This window comes from Artemia sp. Qi Xiang Cuo, chromosome 20 (genome assembly GCF_049724085.1).
Source record: "Artemia sp. Qi Xiang Cuo chromosome 20, ASM4972408v1, whole genome shotgun sequence".
NCBI classification, from domain to species: Eukaryota; Metazoa; Arthropoda; class Branchiopoda; order Anostraca; family Artemiidae; genus Artemia; species Artemia sp. Qi Xiang Cuo.
The window spans coordinates 39479940-39492767 of NC_142813.1; positions in this window are offsets into that span (position 1 = coordinate 39479940).

A 12828-nucleotide genomic window follows, 5' to 3' on the forward strand; every position below is an offset into this window, starting at 1 on the left:
AAGTATATTACTGGATGAATTTTAACTTGGACTTAGTTGAAATGGTCTTTAAGAAATTGATTGTTGAAAGATCCAATAACTATGGCTTTGGAGGTAACATAACCCCCCCAGCCCGTAGGGAAAGGGCTGTAAGTTATAATATTTGCCCATTATTTGCGTATTGTATTTGTTATTGGGAATTATACAGACTTTTTTCGGGGAGCGGAGGTTTGTGCTTGGGGTGGCCTGCTATGAGGAGAATTTTCCGTTGGGGGGGGGGGATTTCCGGGGGTGAACTTTCCAGAGGAAATTTTGGACTAGGAGGATTTGACACAATTGCTATATGAAATTCTTTTTATCTGGCTTACATTCTCATTGACAACTCAATTTTGCATGTAGAGATGTTCCGGGGGAATTGTCTCCAAATACAAACAGTGTTCCAAGGATGCATCGAATATTTAAGAGTTGGAAAATATTTTCCAAAAGGATACAACCTGTTCGTTCAAAGTCAATGTTTTCATCTTAGAGAATAAACCATTCAACTTTTTCTTCTCTACATGAGGTGTCTCATCATAAGTCGCAAATTTATGACGAATTTGGCTTAAGTGGGTGCACTCTATATCGTCGTCCGTCAATCTAAAGGCCGGATGTGACACTTTAACAATTCTTAGAAACTTTCCTGATACAATTTGCTAAGGGAGGATATTCAGTTAAATTTATGCACTATCGCAGCTTGATCCATACCCTTATGATCCTCTCTTTGAGAACAGCTTAGCAAACGGTTTTACACAGGAACATCAGAACCGTAAAAATATTAGGTAAGATTTTTAGGCATGAATATGACAGAATCCCAATTCGACAGAGATTCACATAACATCTTTTGAATTAACCAAGCTGAGTTAGTACATGGTTTTCTTAACCGAGAACACTGATGTATTAACCTACCGCATCTTCTACTGCAGCAGGGCCGTTGGCTTTCAGTCTCAAGGTCTGCTTTCCTGAACCGTAAGATTTCTTCCCGGGACCAGGATTTGTTCGAGGTCCAATATGTGCTGCAAAAGTTTTATTCAATTAAAATTTAACTAGTAATTGAGTCTGTCTTACGACATATACAAAAAAAAAAAAAAAAAAAAAACACATGGCAAACATTCACACAGTAGGAATTGAAATCTTCTGACTGTATAACAGAAATACTAACTAGGTAGGATGGATTCAGGTACCCTCTTTTTAAGATCACAAGATTATTTTCAACTCAATTACAACCTCAATAAAATATTTTTTTCTGGGGATCAAAAATCTACTGTCTTTATAATGAGGAATGCTCGTTTGTTGGTATGGATTCAGGTACCCGTCATACAATATCATTGGATTATTTTCAACTCAATTAAAACCTTAGTCAAATTAACGTAGATTCTTTTCCAGGGATCAGAAACCTACTGTCTGTATGTTCGGATAACCTTGGGCATCCGTTGTATAGCAGCACGCGACTGTTTTTAACTTAATCATGATTTTAATGGGGTATAACTCAATTAACACTTAACTGGCAGCATTGCCCATCAGACGGTAGGCATAAAAAAGAAAAAAAAACATAGTATGTATTCTTTTTTAAGGCTTGAAAATCTTCTGATCACATAATGACAAGTACTCGCTTGATATGATAGCTTCAGGTACCCGTTGTATTAAGTTACACGATTGTTCTCAGACCTGAGAGTTATGGATGGGATCCAAATATATAGGTAAATATAGAAAAGTTTCTCTGAAATTGAAAAAAGTTAAAACGAGCCTAAAATATAATTTGATCTTTCGAAAAATGATAATGACTTGTCAAAAAACAAAAATCCATGCTTAGCACAATTCTGTTTACTCTGGGTAAGTGGCACACCTAAAAATATAAACACACTAAGAGCGATTATCAGCGTTGAAAATAAATAAATTGAAGTTACTTTAAACAGAAGCAGAATATGGGGGAAAATGGAAGACATTGCGCTTTGAATCAGGACAAACAGAAAGGATATATCTAACAATTCCTAAGACGCCAAGAATAAACAAATATAGGGCTGATGAACATTTGCACTAATTCCAATCCACGAAAGAAGTATATTATAAACTGTGCTTTATTTTTGACAGCCATCATCACTATGTTTTACACTTACAGCTTTGAATTTCTTTCTTTTTCCAAGTAGTATATATTCTCAAAAACTTAGCTCTGTATTCTCCTTCAATATCGTATTCACATTTGGAATCGCCTTTATTTCTTAATATTAAAATAAAAGAATGTACATTCATCGATTTTCAGAAAAAGTACAATAGTAGAGAGAGAAGATGCAAAAACAAAATAACAGAATCCAAAATTAATTCAAAAATTATTTAATTAATTAAAAAGCGACTAATTAGGAACATGTCTTCCCAGTGAGATTGGTATGAGATATTAGAATTTCCTAAAAATTAAGTACTTGGGAGACTATTAAATATATTAGAAACACAGTTTTACAGTAGACAACCCTGTCTCACGGGATGTCTTTCATGAATTAAATTATTTGAATGAAGATCTCACCGTGTTTAAACGGGAAAAATCATTCCCATACTAATACCAAAGGAGATGAGTAAGGAAAAATTAGAGTATAATACGAGGACCAAGAAAGCAGATCAATATTGAGGTCTAAAATAAAACTGACCGTAGTCAACAACATTTTAAAACTGGATTAGTTCCTGTTTGAAATTTTAACCCAGTAAAAAAGAACGAAAAGCTCTCCAAACACCGGACTTTTTAGTGAACTTTCTCTTTCTCTGCGGTACCACACAAGAAGCTTTCCGGGATGATCAACCGATGAAGTGATTCCTTTAAAATGAGCCTTTAAAAAACTCTTTATGATGATCCAGTGCGCTGCTAGCAGTGGAGGAAAAAAGGACATATCAGTGCTCTCCGTGCAAAAAAAGTGATTTGCCTTGTTGTTCAAGCCCGGGGACTGTCAGTTATTTGAAAATGATTTTCAGTAATGGCGATTCCAATGGTGTACTTTTTGTTTCGATGCGACGTCATTCTTTAGGGGCTTCAGGCTGTTTTTCCAAATTCCCTGAAATTTGTTTTCAAAATAACACTTTACTGTAGACGGATTTAGATAATGGTTACCATTCTTGAGTCAGCTAGAAATGGGAATTTTTTCTCCTTTGCCATTTTTCTTTTACATACGCTCTTTAATTTTTGGTTACTATGGGCCATGATTCATCCATTACTAGTTTGCAGCTCCCGCTGCAACCATCACATTTGGAGAGCAACTGCAAATGGAATACCAAAGAACCACAATAAAACCATAAAATTTTTTGAATATTTCCATCAACGAAAATTAATCTAATTTCGAACAAAATTTAATCTTATTTAACTAAATGTAATTTCGAACCATAAATGACATCACAAACGACAGCGACAGAGATAGGTATAACTTGGCGCTGATAAAGACTCTGTAGCATAACAGCATATATATTTTTTCATGACTTGCATTAATATTCAGCCGCGTAAAATTGAAGCAAAGTGAGAAACCCACATAGACTCACTGTTCAAGTTAATATAATTATTACTCTACGTATCAAACAGTTCATGGTAAAGAAGTGTAAGTAAGGAGCAACCCGGCTCAATAGTAACCAAAACTCTAAAAACCGAAATTTTGATACCAATAGATACATCAATAGAATCAAAATTTCACGTTGATTTCAAATATGTAAGTTTTATTAAGTTTAATCTTACCTATCAAAAGTAACGGGCCTGAAAATATTTGCCATTTTTTGAAAAAAGGGGAAACAACCCCTAAAAGTCATAGAACTTTAATAAAAATCACACAATCAGATTAAGCGTATCAGAGAACTCTACCATAGAAGTTTCAAGCTCCTATCTACAAAAATGTGGAATTTTGTATTATTTGCCAGAAGAAAGATCACGGATGCGTGTTTAATTGTTGTTTTTTTTTTGTCCCATGGGTAATCGCATCGATCCACTAGTCCTAGAATATCGTTAGAGGACTAATCTGAACGTAAATTAGAAGTTCTAGTGCCCTTTTTAAGTGACCGAAAAAATTGGAGGGCAGCATGGCCCCATCCCACGCTCATTTTTTTTCCCGAAGTCACCCAATCAAAATTTTGAGATAAATATGTCTTTAAGGATGACTTAATCCCCCACATTTTCCGGGGGAAGGGCTACAAGTTATGAACTTTGCCCTTTTTTTACATATTTTTTTGTTTATTGGGAGGTTTACTGAGGTTGCAGGGTGGTTTTTTTTCTGGTTGGGGGTGGGGGTGGTCGGAGGAGGTGGTTACGGGTGAGTATATTTCCAAGGAGGATGTTTCCTTGGGGGAAAGGACATTTCTATGAAGGAGACACCGGATTTACCAGCATCATTTAAAAAATGATCCGAAATTAAATAAAAAAAACAAGTTTTTTCAACTGAAAGTAAGGAGAAACATTGAAACTTAAAACAAACAGAAATTATTACGTATAAGAGGGGGCTCGCCCCCTAGTCAACCTCTCACCCTTTACGCTAAAGTTGTTTTTAGTACTTTCAAAAGAGCTATCTATTCTAATTAACCGGCCTTTGTGATTCAGGGGTTTGGGATTCGAACAAAATTCGAACTTTAGCGTAACGAGCGAGGTATTGACTAGGGGTAAATTCCCTAATATACGTAAATTCCCTAATAAAAACATACAAATACAGAAGTTCTTTACTTAAGTAAATTCGTAAGTTACGTCAGAACAAAATTTCGAGAAAGCCATAAAATTAATATGCGAATTGCATTCTTATTATTCATGTACGCTGAGCCAAAATCAAAGCTGTATTAATTCAAAAACTTTCAGAAATTAAATTTTAAAAAAACAAGTTTTTTAAACTGAAAGTAAGGAGCGACATTAAAACTTATTAAATAAAAAAAAACAAGTTTTTTTTTAACTGAAAGTAAGGAACGACATTAAAACTTAAAACGAACAGAAATTATTCCGTACATGAAAGGGGCTGCCCCTCCCCAACGCCTCGCTCTTTACGCTAAAGTTTTTCATTGTTTTAAAATTATGGGCAACTCACTCAAGTTAATGCTGTGTAAAACTCGAGAACAAAACCGGTTTCTTCGTTAGTTTTTTTCAGCTTAGCACAAGACAAGACAACGACAAGGGACAATGGGAAATATATAATTTTGGCTATATATATGTTCACATAGGGGGGGGGGGGGAAATAAAGTATTTTGAGAGTTTTATTTCATAAATAAATTATTTCTAGGTATATGGCAACTAAAAAATTACAGACTAATAGCGAGGTATCTGGAAATTTTGTTAACTAAAAAAAAAATAAAATAAATCCCAGTATAAAGTATATGTAATGTATCATTTGAGTGTTTTTTCCAAGTGTTAAATGTTTTTTTTTTTAATGAACGCTTTTCAAAGTATTAAGTACTATTAATAGGTTAATGTCGTGTTTCATTTAAGAGTTTTATGACGAGCGCTGATCAAAGTTTATGTTATTTGTGCCTTTAATGTATTTTATTTTACTGTGTTCATGGGCGTATTTTTGGATTTAAAATAAACTTATGTCTATATATATATAATTTGCAGAACAATTCTACCAAAAATTTTTTGTATGTATAACCGCTCTACTTTAACCCCCCCCCCCCCCGCAATGTGCGAATCTTGAGCCCAAACTTATTTCTAAAGTAAGGAAGAAACTAAGAAAAAAACTCATGTTTTCTCGAATTTTACACAGCGTAAAATTGAGTGAGTGGCGCATAATACACAAGTACCGAAATTCCTTCCCCCTGCGGAAATTAAAAAAATCAAATAAAAATAAAATTCTGAAATTTCAAAAAGCCTTATTTTCCACGAGGGGGGGGTTATTTTCCGCTGGGGGTATTTTCCTGGGGATTATTTTTTTTTGGGGGGGGAGGGAAGGGGAGTTATTTTCACCACGGGGGATTTTCTGGGGGGAGTATTTTCCGTGGGGGTATTTTCCTGGGGGGGGGGTAATTGCCAGGGGGGTAAAATTCTAGAACCCCCAAAAAGATTGGATTAACCAAAGAGATTGGAGGGCAAATAGCTTTACCAAAATCGTAATAAAATGTGGCCACTGTTTACGTATAGTATTTTATTGCACAGTATACAGATATTTTTCAGGGGGGAAGGATTTTGTGCTCAATTTGAGTATCCATGGGGATACATTTCCGTGTGGAGTAAAACCTTCCAGGAGAAATTTTTTCACTTGGGGGATTTGATGGAATTCATGTACGAAATTATTTTTATATGTCTTACTTTCCTCTTGCCTACTCGATTTTGCATGTGGGGATGTTCCAGGGCTAATGTCCTGGGGGAATTTTCAGTGTTTCTGGATTTCCGTGAAATAGTTTCTATGGTAAGGGGAATATCCGGGATGATCATATAAACGATTAGAACTACAATTTTTTTCAAATGAAAATATGCTGCGGAGATTTTTTTCATGCTCAATCTTCAACAAGAATTTTTTTTTTGGGGGGGGGGGGTTAAGAGAGGATTGAATTATCCGGAAGAAATTTTAGGGGGGCGTATTTAATGTTGTAGGAACTTTCTGCGGAGGAATTTTCTGTGAGGGGAGGGGATTTCTTATGGAGTGGAGGGCAACTAGCCCCCCCCCCCCACGCCCATCATTCCCCCAAACACATCCAAACAAAATTTCGAGATAGCCATTTTTTTTAGAGTAGTTGATTTCCAGACAGAAAATATGTTTTTGAGGAGGATACTCCATCAGAGCCTTCAGAGCAAGGGTTTTAAGTTATGCCCTTGGGGCATATAAGGTTTTACAGAAGGCGTTGTCGTAGAAACTTTAAAAAAAGCTCATTCGATTGGAAATTCAAAGGGATAGTGCCCTTTGAATTAGTTATTGAGAGTCGAAAGTGATTTTATACTGCAGAGGAGGTTTTTTATACTGCAATGCGCTACCCTGTTTGAGACAGCCAATCGATTCAAAATTGCCCCCAAAAATTACATACTCTGCTTCTCATTTTCAGAGGAAACATTTCCCTGCGGTGGTACACCAGTTCCTAAAGAACCAGACAATCCATCAAACACAAGGTTAATACAGACAAGCAGTGGTGTAAGTGGTGTACAGTTGTATAAGTGGTGAGTGTGGTGTACAGTTGCATATCAAGGTCAAGCATTCATGCAGTTAACACCTCTTATTTTCTGAGAGGATTATCTGTTGAAAAAACCGATTTTGGTTATATTGACTGTCAGGCTGTGTGATTGAACTATTTGTACTTTTTCATTTGGATTGAATTATTTCATTTGGATAATTAGAAGACTTTTATTGGAAAGTGGGTGGACTTAAAAAAGCCCCCCTTATGGTTAAGTCTTTGTTTTGCGACTTTACATTGAGATTTGATTACGCTTGGACCTACGATGGCCGAAAGTGAAAAAATTATTTTGAACCCGTTACTGAATTGTGTTACGAGAGCACTTACAGATGGAATAAAATTGGACTGTATCGTAAAAGTGTGTGTTGCTTTCTATACACATGAAGATGTTAAAAAGGCAAAGCGAATCCTTCATACTGAGTTGAATATTACGAATCGTCTTGTGACCTACTCTAATAATAAAGACAATATCATTGAAATGTGCAAACTTCTAGTTGCAGCTGCTAAAATAATGTGAGCATGCCAAAGTTTGTCATCTTTAACCCCTGCTCGGTTCCGGTCATCAGAGATGCGGTGTATGCAACAGTTACTGCCGAAGTAAATGAACTCTCTCGGAAGCTTGATAATTTTTTAGCTACCCAGTCCGCTCCAGCCGTCAGTATTTTCACAAGCAGTCGTAGTGCACCTGAAACGTCCAAGCCCATTAAAAAAATGGAGGGGGGGGGGGCAAAAAAGTTGGGGGGAGGGGGGCATTCTGTGTTTCAAGCGCGCAAGAAAAGCAATAAAAAAGTGGGGTGGGGGCCAAAAATTTGCGGGGAGGGTGGGGCCCTTCTGTGTCTCAAGCGCGCAAAAAAAGTATTAAAAATGGGGGGGGGCAAAAAAGTTGAGGGGAGGAAGGCCCTTGGAGTTGGGGCAGGGGACCTTGGAGGTTGCGGTCATTGATGGTTGCTGTCCTTGATGTTCAAATTCATAATCGTCTCACTAATCCCATATTGCATAGTTGTCTATTATAGCGACCACAGAGTTTCAACCCAAATAATTCCTCTAAAATATCGATTAATCTGTTTTGCCCAAATAATCCCCGAAAATGTCGATTAATTTGTTTCGCCCTAATAATCCCCTAAACATAATTTCCGAATGTTCCTTTGTTTTGGCATCCCTGCACTGTTACATTTAAAATTCCCAGGTAACCATTCCCGCGTTCAATATACTCAATCTCGTTGTATTTCGTTTGAATTTCTGAAAATTATCTAAGGTGTCCTATTTACACTATAAAGGCTTCAAAAGAATAAAAATTCCAGAATTTATCTCTGACACTAAAGTAGAGAAGCCATATTGTTTCTTAATTCCCCTCACGATACATTAGAATTCCCTGTCAGATTTTCATCACTGTCGATTATGTAAATCAATTTCCTAGAAATATGGATTCCCGTCTGTAATCAATACACTCAGAAACATCCCAGATTGGCCTAGAAAGAGACACGTGATCTTGTTAGTTTCGACTGGTTATAGATGGCAGCAGATGTGCCCCCTGGAGTCAATAATGGATATACTCACTCTAATCTGGCAATGTTGTAAACCAGTGGCGCCAATTCACGAAAATGTAGGGGGGGGGCAAGGATTTTTTTTTCGATTTTTTTTTTAATTAAGATGCAAAAAAAAGAACAACATTTAGCAAACATACCAAAGACAGAGGGTAGCGGCGAGGTCGCTGCTTGGAAAAATTGTTGACTAATCTATCCAAATCCAGTTTCTTTACCTCCTCTTTTTCAACGGCCATTATCATGAGATCACTGAGTCTGTCGTTTCCCATCGTCGATCGCAGATAGTCTTTCACACGCCCTAATGCCGAGAAGAATCGATCATTACTGGTAGTGGTCACAGGCAAAGTAGCAACTAGCTTCATCAGTTTTAGCACTGCAGAATAGGCAACTGGGAGGTCGGATAAGATTTTGATAGCTCGAAGAAGATGCATTTTTGAAATATCACCTTTTGACAGATGCAGCTTCGCAAGAGAAAGCTGGGATTCTATGGCATGGTCGTCAACACCGAGAATCTCTTGATAATGACACATAACTCGTTCCACTTTTGAAATTTCAAGAAAATTGGAACTTGAGGGGTCGAAGGCAGATAAAGCGTCGAGCAGAGGCATATTTTGCATGAAACGTTGGTCCATCTCACTCGTGAAACGATCTATTACCTCAAAGTACAGAAGTTTACCGCAGTCTGATTCAGCTGGCTGACTGATATTGCGTTTACCGGTTGTTGAGTTTGAAAGAAAGGCTTTGAGACGAATGGAAATGGTTTGACTTCTCTTGTTTCGAGCACTGGTTTTAGATTGTGGAGATTTCGATTCCTGGATATCGTTTAAAGCTAATAATTCAGATATGTTTTTGCTTAAATTGTTCCATTCGTTATCATTTCTCAGCTTTTTGAGTGTCTCATATGTCCCAGAAATCAGTGCAAGTGCCTTATAAATCAAGAAACTTCCGGATTGAAGTTGCTCTGATAAATAATTTACAATGGCTAATACTTTTTCCATTATGTGTAAAGTTGAAACAAAAGAGGCTGAGTTGATTTTGTCCAGTAGTCCTTTTGCTTCACACGCTGCCTCGCCGTTGGAACTATCAGAGACTGCAGCAAGCACAGCAGCAATACAATCAAATCTGGCCTTCACCTTCGAAATAGAGCGGACTGCGTAAAACCAGCGAGTCTGGACGGTCCTCTCTAGCTCCAAGACTTTTTGCCCGCTAATACGCTGGGATTCCACAAATAGCTCGTGACGAGTATTGCTGCATGATATAAATGCGTAAAGTCTTTGCACCACAGAGAAAAATTCAGAAAGTTCGCTGATATTTTTTAGGCAGTCAGTCAAAACCAAGTTCAATCTGTGGGCGTGACAGTGTACATAAACTGCATGAGGCACCTTCTCCCTAAACTTTGCTTGAACTCCGTTAAATTCCCCACTCATGACGGATGCGCCATCATAACATTGGGCAATACACAGCATCGAATCTACACTAAGCTTTTCTATAGTTTCACAAATTGAGGTGGATAAGCTCTCAGCGTGTAATTTGTGCATGTGATAGCAGCCAATTGGTCGCTCCACTGCTTTTCCCTTTGATGTGTACCTGAGTAGGATCGCTAATTGTTCTTTTCTAGAAACGTCTTTTGTCTCGTTGACAAGAATAGCAAAGTAATTAGCTGATTTTACTTCTGAAATAATATCTTGGCGCAAGGCATTTCCTATCAGTGTAACTGCCTCATTTTGGTACTGATGACTGCAATAGTGACCATATCGGCGCTGTAACTTGGCCTTCAGCTTTTCGTCGCCTTTAGACATTTCCTCCATCAATTCAACTAAATTACCCCGGTTTGCAGATGTTTCTGATTCGTCATGACCCCTCAAAGCAAGACCCTGGTGGCCAAGAAAGCAAATAGCGGGAAAAATGTACTTCACATGATCTCTATTTTCCTGAGCCTCTTGAGATCTGGATTGAATTAATGCATTCTCTATAGATCTTGAATTATCAGTACTCATGATCTTAAATTCTGTCCTTGCTGACTTGCAATACCTATGTCTTTCAGAATCATCATGTTGCTTTAGTAGAGCAGAACTGTCTTTCCACTTGCAAAATCCTGACTCAATGAAAGCCCTTTTTCCAGCAGTTTCTCCAGCCCTTAGAGTCCCCATAGAAAAATGGCGGCAAGCAAAACAAAACACGGAATTCAAGTTTTTTGAGTATTCAATCCATTCATAAGTCTAATAGTACTGTGCACTGAATTTCCTTCCGTTAGAAATGGAAGCCGGATATCTCTCAAGAATAAGTTGAGCTGGTTTGTCGTGACGCGTCCTAGAGATATCTGAGAGAGTTTCTTGACTGCTACTGGAACCCGCAAAGGGGTTCAGCGATGCAGACCGAACTTTCATGTTGATCGGAGCCATTTATTGTTCCGCTTGTTTCCGAAATTATGTCACAGGTGGGGGAATTTATCTCAACTAACCCGAGACTTTGGGCGCTGACACTATTGCCAGTTTCTTGCACTAAAGTTTCTTCATTTTTCTTCCGCATATTCACCGAAAAAAAATCCAAAGTTTGTTGTGTCTTTTTACTCATAGTTAAACGAGTAGTAGACAATGACTTCACTCAGACACGGCAAGAGAAGAACTGAAGAAACACGTAGAAACTCACTTAGAAGATCACTCCCATACTCCACGGTGAAACTACCCCGCTTAGAAACCCCAAAAACCAATCACTTACATTTCCTGTTCACGACAGTCCCAGACACTCCACTGGGACTAGTCATCCCATACACTATTCAACAACGTCAAGAATCTGCTGACCAAAACCCCTTGAAACCCTAGAACACATTTCCTTTCCCAGCTACTAAAAAAGGCAATATACAAAACTCATAGTTTACAACGAATTCTTCACAAGAACAATAACAAACGGGTACTGACCACATGAAGCTTAGTTTTGAATGAACCCTACTCGGAAATAAAATAGTGTAGACACGCTCGCTCTTAGACATTTCAAAACAAGATTATATAATTAGGGCACCAGTTTGTTGGTCGTATTTATTGGACCAGTTGCTGGTTTAATATAGCACATAGATAAAATATAAAACAGCTGTGAAATATAAATAATAAGGTAATTTTCAAAGTGTAGGGGGGCCATGCCCCCCCCCCCTGCCCCCCCTAATTGGCGCCTCTGTTGTAAACTCCCCCTGGAGTCAATAATGGGTTCCTACTAACTGTTTTTAAAACTTTTTGATAAAAATTTTAACTAGTTAATATTAAAATTCAATGTCATAGTCATAGCTCTTGACTTCGCTTCTGACTTAAATTAAATAAAAAAAAACAAGTTTTTTTAACTGAAATTAAGGAACGACGTTAAAACTTAAAACGAACAGAAATTATTCTATATATGAAAGGGGCTTTCCCCTCCTCAATACCTCGCTCTTTACGCCAAAGTTTGAATCTGGCACAAAACTTTATTTTTTAAAACAATAAAAAACTTTACTGTATAGAGCAAGGTATGGAGGTGGGAACAGCCCCTTTCATATACGTAATAATTTAAGTAAGTTTTAAGTTTAAATGCCGCTCCTTACTTTCAGTTAAAAAAAACCTGTTTTTTATATTTATTTTTTGAACGTTTTTGAATTAATAAAGGTTTTGATTTTGGCTAAACGTACATGAATAATTAAAACAAAATTGCATATTAATTTTACTTTTATTTGGTTCAATGGCTTTCTCGAAACTTGTTCAATTTTATTTACGAACGTTTTCATTAGTAATAAACATAAGTAACTTACGAATTAACTTACGTAACGAACTTCTATATTCATATATTTTTAATACGAATATTAGGGGGTTTGCCCCCTAGTCAATACCTTGCTCTTTAAGCTAAGGTTCAAATTTTGTTCCAATTCTTTGGAAATGACCGCTTAATCACAAAAACTATTAATTAGAATAAATAACTCTTATGAAAGTACTGACAAATCTTTGGCTTAAAGAGCGAGGTATTGACCAGGGGGTGAAACCAATCATATACGTAATATTTTCTGTTATTTTTAAGTTTTGATGTTACTGCTTACTTTTAGTTGTAAAACTTGTTTTTTTAAATTTGATTTCTGATATTTTTTTAAATAACGCTGGGAAATCCGGCGTCCCTTTCATAGCAATGTCCCTTCTCCCATGAAAACTTCCTT